Source organism: Falco naumanni, chromosome 3 (assembly GCF_017639655.2).
Source record: "Falco naumanni isolate bFalNau1 chromosome 3, bFalNau1.pat, whole genome shotgun sequence".
NCBI lineage: Eukaryota > Metazoa > Chordata > Aves > Falconiformes > Falconidae > Falco > Falco naumanni.
Window position 1 is genome coordinate 29,511,194 of NC_054056.1, and position 12,354 is coordinate 29,523,547.

Genomic DNA, 12,354 nt, shown 5'->3' on the forward strand with positions numbered 1-12,354 from the left:
AGATACGTTTACCCTTTAGACTTCAATAGGTAGATGGATACCAAAGGCAGCTTTAAATAAAGAATTTTGCTTTCACAATGTAAAGTAGATGTTTCAAAGTCTTCTTTTATTCCAGCTGAACTGCTGTTGTCTCTGAATTAATTCATGTGAAGCTCTGCACTCTAGACCCACTGAAATGCAGGAAATAACCCCAGGTTTTATGAATCTCGAATCCAGTATCTTTGCTACCACCCTTCCTGTCACCCAGTAATAAAGATGGGACAGGAGATCTGGGAAGAGAGCTAAGATCATGGAATGAATCTTCTGTTTTTGCTTACAGAAATGATATTTAATTAACTAAGGAGATGAACTATTTTAACAAAAGGAAAAATAATAATGGTAAGCAAAAAAATTGTGATACTGTAGAATATCTTAAGTGAGTCATGAAAAACTGCAGAGAAAAAATCACACAAAATCATGTATAGAAGTAGATATAATACTAAATATAAGACTTAGGTCTCTGGATCCCTATCTTAGATCCTTGGTGACTGAAAGGAAGGGATACGTGTAAGAGATCTGATGTATAAAGGAACTGCAGCATTTAGATACAGCTTAATATGTAGGTTTACAGAGCTGGATAAGTAAAAGATGGCACGTAACAGTGAGACTGAGCTGAAGATGTGCCTGTTGTCTTGATGAGTGAGAATGTGGAGAAGAATTTTGGGAGAACAGCTTAAGGTTCTGTGTTGTCTTTAAAGCTGATGGCTAGACATCTTGAGAAAATACTGAAACAGGGTATTCATTAGGATGGCAGAGGAAAGGTCCAAGGAAAACATTGTGAAAGGCTAAGGCTAGCAGGGGAGAGCTTGTATATTGTATAGCTGCGTTTTTGTGTGAGATCCCTTAGCAGTAAATGGTATAAGAGAAAAAGCAGAATCATTGAGTCCGAGACTAACTGAGGTTGGAAGGGATCTCTGGAGGTCACTTCGTCCAAGCTCCTGCTCAAAACAGGGTGCATGTTACAGTCAGATCAGGTTGCTTAGGCTTTGCCCAGTTGGGTTTTGGTTACACACAGTCTCTCTGGGCACCTGTTGGAGTGCTTAACCACCCTCCCTGTGACCAGGCGTGAAACTCTAGAGGACCGTGTTGGATGCTGGAGAATGGTACAATCATTTAATTTTAAAAGGATGATTTCAGCACTAGGATAAAGTGCCAGGAGTTGTCAGTGAATGACGTTTCAGGACTGGCAGGTCAAAAGCAATTTCATATAAGCCCTTGAAGTATGGTACAGAAAGAGTTGAGACTTCTCTAAAAAACTTCTATGAGCTCTAGGGATAAGAACTTAAGTTTATTTACATTGGTAGATAGTTAATTCTTAAATGATTTTGCAGATGTTATCTCTTTCAGTGGTTGACCTGCCCATATTTCTAACCCAGGTTTATGTCTCCATCTGTCTGAAATGTTCATGGTCAGATACCTTTCCTAATGTTTAAAACATTCTGGGGAATGAGAGCCAGAATTAAAAAGAAGGATTTAATTTAGCCAGAATGCCTTCAACAGTGGGTCTTCTGTTTGGAGATTCTTTTTGGCTTTCAAAATTGTACAAGATGAAATGCCTCATAGTGCGCAACCATCACCTAAAACCAAAGTCAATAAAAACACTGTCAATTTTGGTGGAAGCAGAGTTAGGCTGACACTTTGTGGTTTTGAAAATTCTACCCATAGATGACAATTGAAACTACTCAGAATATTAACTGTGATGGAAAAAATGCATAAGTAATAATATTTGAGACTAGGAGTTACATCTCACAATCTACTAATGCCGTGTACTTGTGTAGGTGCCGGACCAAGTCAGTTTTCTCATCTCTGTGCCACACACAGAGTGACACCCTGCCCAAGGCAAGGCAGAACTACTTTATTATCAAAGGGTGTCTCAGGGGGCCACAAAATAATGAAACAATAACTTGAATGTCACAAGCACACAACAAGCATGCAAAGCATGCAGCAGGCTTCCAGCTGAACAGCAACCTGGATGTTTATTCAGCTGGTAATTAAAATTTCGTAGTAGAAGTAGTTCACTCCAGGTCCTAGGAAGACACTTGCACCTTATGTAAGTTCCAGATTACTACAGTGGGAGTGCGCTGTAGTTCCTCACAAGTTATGCATCTAGGCTTCCCTGCCGAGGTGGAATAGTGAACACAAGTGAAACAATAGTGAACACAAGTGAAATAGGAACAGTTGTGTTTTGAGGTCAAACTCCAGTCAAGCTGATGTTAGGATGCAGCTAAGGTGGGTACCTGATCTCAGGAACTGGATAGTTTCCTTCTGTTTCTTTATCGAGAAGTAACTTGAGGGGCTGTCTCTCATTTCCAAGATGTGTAGTGCTTCTGACTTCGCTGCTGCCCACATAACTGTCACTGTTTCTCCTGCATTTTTGTTTAAATCACAAGTTTCTCTCTGGTCAGACACAAACCAAGATCGTGATAGTCACTGAAGGCTCACTAAAGCGAGATCTGCGTCTAAAGTCAAGAAGAGCCGAAGGCCAGTTTAAATGTGACTTTGTTCTGAAGTGACCATGGAAGAATTCCATCTTCTGTAGGAATAGATGACATTATCACTTGCACTGGTGACCAGAGAAGGTGGTTTCCCCTGGTTTTATCTCTGCCCAGCTTGTAGTTGTGACCAGCTAAGGGAGGCAATAGTCGATTCAGTTCTGTGTGAAAAAGTTCAGTCTTTTGCAGCAAGGACTTCCACAGCTTGACTCACTGTATACAGGAGCACTTCCTTTGTTTCACATTATATTCCAGTCTCTCTGAAAGCAGCGAGTTTGCACAGAAAATATTAAGGGACGTAATGTGATCTTCTGGAGAAAAATTTCAAGAAGGAAAGGAGCCATCACGAACTTTAGAGATCAGGCTGGATTTACGCCATCATGTTATACTTGAAAATAAGCACATTTTGATGGGAAATACTAAAGATGACAAATGTGAAACCCCATTACTGGAAGCACTTTACAGAGTAAATCTGCCTTTGACATGTTAAGTCTGGCTGAATTCATAATGCTGAACAATGCCTTTGGTGAACTCCGTGAGCAGCAGATACTGCTGTAGACAGAAGATCCTTACTTTGAGTCAAAGCTGAAGAACAAAGGAACAGTTGTACCTGGTCAGGCTGGTCAGATGGAATGTCCTTTAGCCCTTTTCCAGTGGTGGCTGACGGCAGATGCCTAGTGGTGAATTAAAAGGTCAGGTAAGGATATAGTGACTTTTCCACAATCTTATCCTGTCCTTCAGTAATGTGTAGGTCATGGACTTCCATTGCCAGGGGCTTTCCTATTCAGTGATCCTTTATGGATTTTCCAGTTGCTTACTGAGCCCATACACAGCACCCTTGTACACACACTCTTTTGCAGCAAGGATTTTCCCAGTTTAGCTCAAAGTATAAAGGACCACTGCCTTTGTTCCAGCCTGCTCTGTGCAAGTCCTACCTGATGCCCCTTAGTTCTTGTATCGTAGGAGAGACTAGTGACAGCCATTACCTATTCACTTTCCTGGCACCTACCTGAATAGATGTCTAAACACATCCTTCATCAGCCACCTTTGTTTCATGATGGAGTCTTCTGAGTCTGTATCTTATACGGCAGCATGTTCAACACCCCTGTAGGTAATATATGTACCTGTGAATTATTCTCAAGCTCCAAAGCTTCCAGATGAACATGTAGTTTGGAAGGAAGGCTTACTGACTTGAGATGTGTTTTCCCCATAGAAAATGTTGATTACTTTTAAATAATAGATTATTTTCATGGAAAATGATGAATTTGCTGGTAAAAGCATTGAAGTTTTAACAATACCCATCTTCATCTCTTTTCATCCCATTTCTTCCCATAAACTGGTTTAGAAAGTAGATATTTTGGTTTGCTTGAAAGCCCAACTTTACTTTTACACTGGAAACCAGTTTAGCTGGAAGAATTCAGCCACTCCTCTGGAAGAAAGGTCAAGAATCAAACTCCTCTGCATGGTGACTTTTGCTTTCAGTGGCTGATTCTTGGAGGGTGGAAATGAAGGTAAAAGGCAGACTCATAAAAAGGGAAGGAAGCAGTCAGCTGTAACTAATGTTTGACCCATCTACCCTTTATGTTTTATTCTCCTGCAGTTTGGTCTCTAGAGAATGAAAGTAAGGCTTGGAGCTGTGATTTGGGAGCAAGAAGGGGACTGGGAGGAACGGTGAGATGAGTGAGGGACAAAGATTAAGGGAAAGGATAAATATGTACTGCAGAAACAGGGTAATCTTGCTTCCACATATGCCAAAAACTTGTGCTTTGGCTGTTGGATTGACTAATGATTCATCACTGCAACAAAATAAAGAATTTTCTTCCTCATTCTGGCTTTGCCACATGAGCAGAGGAAATCAACTTCTTGATTTTAACACTTGGCATCACAGTTTTGAGTAGACAATCAAGTATGCATTGAAAGTGGCAGACTAATGGCACAGAGACCAAAATCCTGTGTAACCACAGAAAGGCTCACAGAGGCAGCAGCAATGTAGACTTCCCAAACATCGACATACAGTAGTCTTATTCTGAGGGAATCACTTCTTCCTCCTTTCCATCCATCCATCCATCCATCCATCCATCCATCCATCCATCCATCCATCCATCCATCCACCCACCCATCCATCCACAGGACTAGAAATGGTTAAGTGACCTTTTCTGTGTCAGCAACTTGTCAGAAAACTTGCAGACTTAGAAGGGCCACAGCTCTATTCATTTCAGTGAATGTTGCGTTTGATGGACTGGAGCTGGCTGACTGTCACCTTTTGGTTTTTAGAAGAACATCACCTATGTGAGGAGTTTCTGAAGACAGAGACATACAGTAGTTTGATTTGACTCAGCAAAATCAACCCCTTTTATGAAAGGTCTATTTCAGATTTCTTTTGTGGGTAGAGAGGCAATGAATGTGCATCATCGACAGGATGTCATAGGTCCTGTTCCTTCAGAGTTGGTGCTTTGCCTTGTTCTGTTTTCTGACAAACTACAGAAAACATTATTTCCTGTCACTTACATTTTAAAATAATCCCCACTGTCAGAGTGAATAAACCAAAAGAGGTCTGCGTGTTTCAGGCAGCACCCTTCTGCTATATAGATTGCCCACCAAAACGTCAAATGGAAATACTTTTTTTCTGTTTGATCACTCCTGTGGGTGTCAGTTACATATAAGCGGAGGAGGCTTTAACAAGGAGAGGACAGAAGAGCCAGTGGAACAGCTGCTACCTCTTTGTCTTCTGTGTGAACTTTTTTCCCTTGGGCTTCTTGGGACTGGTATTTCAAGCAGCATAAGCTATTGCCACCTGGACTAGCACCAGCTCTGCTGCTCAGCTGTGAGTCGTAGCAACACACATAGCAGAAATATGTCTTGGGAAAGTCACAGCAGCAACTACCTACCTCAGGGAACATGTATCCCAGTACCTAACTTCCACTAGCCCTCCTCCTTCCTACATCCTTTCTACTGAAGACTCTTCTTTCAGAAAAGACAACATATAAAGTGGCATGTGGAAACATTAATTTGCTCATACCTAATGTTGCTTCTGTTTTCTGTATTGGAGGTGCCGACATATTTGATTAATATAGATGCTAGCCTTTTGCGAATACATCTGTCATAATCCTGCTGACCCCAAGATGTGGAATGAAGGTGAATCTGGTGAAGATGTTTAGATTCATGCATTGGGTTTGTGAAAGTCTTCAGGTTTGGAAAATATGCAGTTGTTTTTTAGCTCTGGCTTTTCAGGCATGTTTTCTGAGCACTGAAACTCTGGAAACACTTCCAGGAAAAGGGATCTTGTGGTCCAGCTGCACCAGCTCATTTTTGAAAGCAGTTTTGTTCTATTAGCTTTTGTCTTTGTTATTTTTTTCCTACTGTGATATTTTATGCTCAGCCCTGCAGACAACTTGGTGCCATTAAACTGCAGCCACTCTATTCTGTGGCGCTTCCAATTTGCATGGAAAATTATTCATGTTAATAACTCTCCATTGTTCATGTCTTATCTTCCTAAGTCATGTCAGAGAGCCACACAATACAAGCCCTGCTGTCGAAAGGCTTCTGTACACTTTAAGGCATGAAATTATTTGCCTTCAGTGAAGTCAAATGAATTCAAGGCTTTTAGAGACTTACGTAAAATCAGCCAGAATTCTTAATTTTCTTAATTTCTTCTCAGGTCACCTTGTCCACCTTTGCATCTGCTAGCACTCTGCAACCCTTCTGCCTGTGCTACTGCTGAGCCTTGCCATGTTTCAGAGGGAGACCACTCGTCGTTCTGCAGGGCAATAGAAGGCATTCAGCTTCCAGTGTACTTTCTCAGGTGAGGCTGAGTTAAGATATTGATTACAGATATCACAATTCAGCGAACAAATTTTTTTTTGGCCTACACTTGCATTTGCTACAAAGAGATTTCCCTCTTCCTACAAACTGACAGGATAATTGCTGGTCATGTGAAGATACTGAGGATTTTAGGTTCATTGCCATTTTTCCTCATTTGTGTATGTTAGATAATGCTCTGGAAAAAAAAAAACAACAAGTATTTTTTTAGCAGTTAGGTTCATGAACATGTTTTCCTAATCTTCAAAGATGGCTGACATGCTTGTATTACAAGAAAAAAGTTAATATTTGTTGGGTATAATCAAAGCTACAGAAGTAACACTAATATAAGGTGCAATGTCTTGTGCGTAACTGCATAAAACTCTAACATGTTTTTCGAGTATAAGGGAGTGCTTTAAAAAACATCAAAGCATCTTTTCAGTTGCTGTTCAAAACCACTCTTGTTTCTCAGTTTTTAAGCACTATCACTCAGCACTGGTTTTGCTTCCTAATGTTGATTTGCTTTCAGCTGAGCTTTTGTTTCACAAACTTTGTGAAACACACCTGCTTAAACACTTTGGCAATATGGAGCAAATCTGAAAATGGCTCAGTATCTATTATTTCATAACTGAAACCCAGTCAGGTTTCTTTTGTATTTTAGTACGATATTGTAAGCCACACAGGAAACCTACCTTCATTTCTATAGTGACTTATTCTAGAATATTTGGTCAGATATTATCAACTATATAATATATTAAAATTACTCAGTGTTGGCACCACTCCTAAATACAAGCCCATCTACCTGCATTATAGCGCTAGTCAGATATTAAAAGAGTATAAAATGAGTTTCATTTTCTGCCAGACAACAAATAAAGTAACCATCAAAGCAGGTGAAATGAAAATCAAATGAAAAAAAAAGACACTGTGAAATTTCCTGAGATGTCTTCTTTCTTTATTTACAAAAAGATTAGGTCAAGTGAATCTTTTTTGACAAATAGTGTTCGTTTCCTACTGAAATCATTGACAAAGCTTCACTGACTTCACTGGCAGCATAAGCTGTTCATGTTAGGCAGTAAAAATACAAACCCTGACTGTGCCTTTGTGGACTTCAGTGTAAATTTGCATTAACCCTACCCAAGCCTAGCTAGAGCTTGACCGTTGCATTCCCTCCAGGTGGGTTTGATGCTTTCTGAACAAAGTACAATTGTTCACAATGAAGAGACAGAAGTATTTTTGCTTACAGAACCAGATTCAAAGACATGAGTTAATCAAACAAAACTTAGTAAGTCTACTGATAAGCAGAACATCCAGCCTGTGTCATCAGCATTGCCAGACAGATTTCAGTGGAAACGTACTGCTTTTTCACAAGTAATGCTCTGTCAGATTACACAGTTTGCTTAGGTTAAGGGAAAGCTTAGACATAAGGAAGACTAAAAACTTTCTGGTCTCACAGACAAATACATCTTGCTCCTCACCCTTCCCCCCATTCCAATTTCCCCCAGCATTTGTATAATAGTATTTTCCAGAAATCTTTTCACAGGATACCCCAAAAGGCTCATGAAAACCCCTCAGTGTGAAGGAAAGTCCTTTTGTGGATTAGAGGTGGTTAGAGGATGAAAACCAAAGGTGGGAGCTACTGATCATTTTTCACAATTAAAGGAAGTTGCAAGAGGAAGGCAGGGGAAGGAGCCCATGCGAGGTCCTGCATTGTCCAACACATTCATAAATGGGCTGGAAGAGATGGTGGATAGCCAAGACGGTGGATGGCTGATGATACAAAGTTGTTTCCAACAGTCAGAAGCAAAAGCTGCCTGAGAAAGCAGCACAGGGATCTCAAGTTATCAACTAACTGGGTAGTAAAATGGCAGAGAAAATACAATGCTGATAAATACAAAAAAATGCCTATGGGGAAAATACAGCCTTAATAAATGCAAACAATTCTGAATGAGAAGTTGTCACTCAAGAAAGAGATCTTGGAGTCACTGTAAATGTTAACATAAAAACACCAGCTTAACATTCAGACCAGGGACTGGGTGTGCCTTTGGCTCACAAACCTTACCTGCTTGTTGCCAGAAATTGGAAGATAAAAAAGGGAAAGGAACCCTCTGTACTCACCCTGTTTCTTGTTGGTGTCCACTGCTTGCCATTGTTGAGAGGAGATGTGGAGCTATACGGATCTTTGCTATGACCTAGAACAGCTGCTTTTACATGCGTATGTAAAATGAACTGTTTGAGAGAGTAGATTTAACCTGGACTCACAAAGGAAAGTGAAACTATAAAGTATATAACCTGAGAACCCGTGTCTCAAATTGTGCATGTAATCAAGTCCCAGACAAAGGACCAAAGGACCAGAACAAACGAACAAAAGCCTCAGAAGAGACCACAAGGAGACCATGAATTAACCCTTTACAGATTAGAAGCTTGCTGGGTGTTGCTGGTGCTTAAGCACAGGGGTTGACCGAGATTCCAAAATACCACAATAAAACATCACAGAAACACTTGAAGAGCTCCGAGACGGAAGTAAGCAATACATCCTGCAACTGCAAGGTGTCCAGCAGGTGCAGAAGGAGACAGACATCAGCTTAGTGAACAAAGTATGTACAAGGAAGACAGTTTCAGTAGTTCGTCGCTTGGAAAGAGACACTCGTTGAAAACATCAATGAGCTGTCAACCTGGAAGCAAATGGGACCCATCCCAGACCAGTAATTCTTATCTTCTGTGACATAACTTTACTGATGACTGTGCCTGTTGTGCTGGACAAGGCGTATGGGATATTTTAATGTCTGAAAATGTCTTCAGTTTAATAACTGTCTTTTATTTAATAACCCTCAATTCACACCATGTGCAGCAGAGTACAGGTTTACATATCAACATCAGATGTTCATCTGTACTTAACTGGGCCACATCACTGGAATGGTCTGTCAGCAGCTGATGCTTTGCTCAGCAGACACAGATCTCAATGGGAGGTGATGTTAGAAGAACAGGGATTTGCAGAAGTATGGGGAGAGAGATATAGAGGCAAACAGTAGACTTTGAAGTCCTGTCATTGCCGCTGCTTCCTGAGCTTGACACGATTCACATCCCCAAAGGTACTAAACAGTTGCTGAGAGTAGCTGCAATCATACTGATCCAGGCTGTCTCAGGTGGCCGTGTACTTAGAGAGATAACAGATTTTTTATTATAACTTGCAGAAGGCAGGCAGGCAAGGGTATGCTGCTTAACCCGAGAACATCTTAGTGATTTACACCTATACACCCAAGGAGGCATGCTTCTTGGCTCTAAGTGTGCTCGTGCTCTGCTTCCCACTCATCTGCTCTCAGCAGCCCCACAGCTCACTCACAGACAGCCCACTGAAGTGTCCTGGCCATGCACTGGAGACATACTGCCAGGCTTTCTAGGTAACCAGGTAGCTTGGAAGCACTTTGGAGGGACTCTGTTGCCACAGTCAGGTAATTGCAGCAGGCAAAATAACCAAAGCAAATGAAAACTCTGCAAGAAAAATGAAGTAACTAATTCTGGATGAGAATATTGTTGTATCAAAAGCGAGCCACCAGTACAAGCAACAGTGCAAGGGCCCCAAGAGTAGCTGAATGTTCAGATAGTGAATATGTTGGAAATGTAAGTATTTGGATTGTGTTTTTCATAAGCGGTATTTAAGGGCTAGTGTCTTAGATATTGGTCAAGAAAATAAAATACGGAATAGAGAACTGTAGCTTTAACTCTTTTCAATTTTGCAAATACAGGAAATCTTAAGACATATCTCATTAAGCAGAAGCTATTGGGAAAATGTCGTCAAAATAAAGATCTCTGCTCAACATCTTGGCTGGAGGCAGGCTGTGATTATTGAATACCACAGTCTACACTGAGTATCATGTGATGGTGGTGGGATGGGGAGTTATCTCCTGGCACTGACCACAGCTCCTTCTGCAGCTGATTCAAAGATTCCTGCTGACTTTGGCGGGTCACACCCTAATGGCTCTCAACTGATGGATGAACGTCTCAATGATGCTCACCAAGTGTCAGTGGGAACTTCAAAACTGACATCTTACTGCTCTGAAGAGTTTTCATGGACTGTATATGAGAAGTCCAATGGATATTATGGTCTATTGGCTTCCCGCAGAGAGGCAGTGTGAAGGCTGTGTTCCCCTAGGATTACATAGGTATAAACTGGAAGCAGAGGTTAGGTTGTTGTAACATTATTTTTCCATTTGAGGACACACGTGTGCCCAGAGAAACGAATACATAACTAGCTTATCAAGGGAACGCATGTGGATATTTTCACTCACACTCAGCAATGGACTATTCTTAGTAACTAATAATATACATGTGCCTTGCAGCATGCTTTTTGATAGCCTTGTTTCTATTCTTTAGCGATCCCATATTTTACCATATTTCTAAAGAACCCTGGATTAAAAGAAAACATCTTACTTTTTTTATAACATGGCAGTATGTCACAGTGAAAACCAAACAGAGCTGCTGCTAGGACCAATTTCATTCTTATATATGCATTGGAGGTAAAGATGTCAAGTTGTCCTGGTAAATATGTGCAAGTCAAAGCAGTATAAATTAAAGGTTAGAACTGACTGCTATAAATGTTAAAGAAATTACATATTTGTAACCACTTAATCAGAATTGTCAAGGCCTATTATTTTTCATATATATCTGTTTCTATATGTTTAAATCAAACACCCCACAGCAATCACAGTATCTGTACTTCATTTGCAAGCCATTGTGAGTTTTAAGGTGGATTCATTTTTTTTTTTAAAGCCTAAAATACATATAAACACAAGTAGCTGCTGGCAGGTTTAGAGACACAGAAGTGCAGTAATTTGGTACGTGGTTGCCATGGCAGCTAACCTACATCTAAATTATCCTATACGCTTTTCTCAGCCATTCTCTAGCATTGTTCCTCCTGTCTGAACTGTTGGTTGCTTTTTTTTTGAGACCTGCCTTCCGCAAAGCCCCTATTTGGCCTCATCTGCTGGCTCAGCCCTTTCATCCTGGCATACTCCATATTCTGTTGATAATATCCGTTAATGGAAGGGGAAGCGAGAGGAGTACGAGGCAGGAGATGATGGTCTTGCAGCTACTCTGCCTGTTGAGAGCAGCTTCTCGAAAGCTGATTTTTGCTGCAGTAAACCACAGCGGTGACTCCCTTCAGTTTCAAGACTTAAAGCTTGCTGCAACATCACTGATTTTGATGAAGTTACTGCAGACTCAGTGTGACATAACGAAAGCCAAATTTGGCCTTAAGACAATCAGTTTATCAAATGATGAATGAATGCTGTTCTGTGGATACACGGCAGTAAATCGGGGTGCTATCTCTTTTATCCAGAAAACAAGCTTTGAAATGCTTTAGCAATGTTCAATACCAAGTAGAAATATTAAAAGAAAGGTCAATGAGTCCTCCAAGCTCTTTCAATTCCATTGACCTCCCTCTCAGCACAGCTAGAAAACAAGCCCAGTGCTAGTTATGAATTTTAAGGCTTCGTTATTTATTTCTGGTGAAACAGTTGCTTTTTGTCAAATTGCTCTGTTTCAGAGGAAAACCATTCCGCTGGCTATTTCTGAGCAATCATCCTTTTTATCTCCCTTCTTGCCACCTCTGAGAACTAAGTTGTGACGCCTCTTCAAGGGAACCCAGCCCAGGTCTTATCAGTTCCTGACAGAACATGGATAGCCGACATGCCTTCTGCCTATGGCTGAATGTGAGCTCAGGGTTTACAGAAAGTAAGATCAGAAGATAAGAAGTAGAGTGTACTTATTTACTTACTTTTAACACAGTAAGGTCAATGTACTGTCAAAGCAGAAGTTTTGTCTAATTTTTAAGAAGATTCAGTTTCAGTATCAGTTTGGTTGGTTGTTAGTTTTCAGGCAATTGCCTAGATGCTCGCTGCTGCGCAAGACTTGGCATTGCCAGATACATTTATGTGCAAAGCCAAGAAGTGGGGATTACTCAATTTGTCATCCTCACATCGTAAAGAAGTAAAAAAATCCCCGGATTTGTAGGATTACAGGCCATGCT

The 12,354-nt window shown here is 40.7% G+C and overlaps 1 protein-coding gene across 2 annotated transcripts in view; it reads left to right on the forward strand.

Moving 5' to 3' along the window:
• The window catches only part of DUSP22 (dual specificity phosphatase 22), an 89,655-nt gene that overhangs the window by 29,443 nt on the left and 47,858 nt on the right, over positions 1-12,354 (forward strand). For both annotated transcript variants that reach the window (XM_040586882.1, XM_040586881.1), the window contains one exon: positions 6,190-6,333. The gene's annotated coding sequence lies outside the window, so the exon portion shown is untranslated. The remainder of the gene's footprint in view (positions 1-6,189; positions 6,334-12,354) is intronic.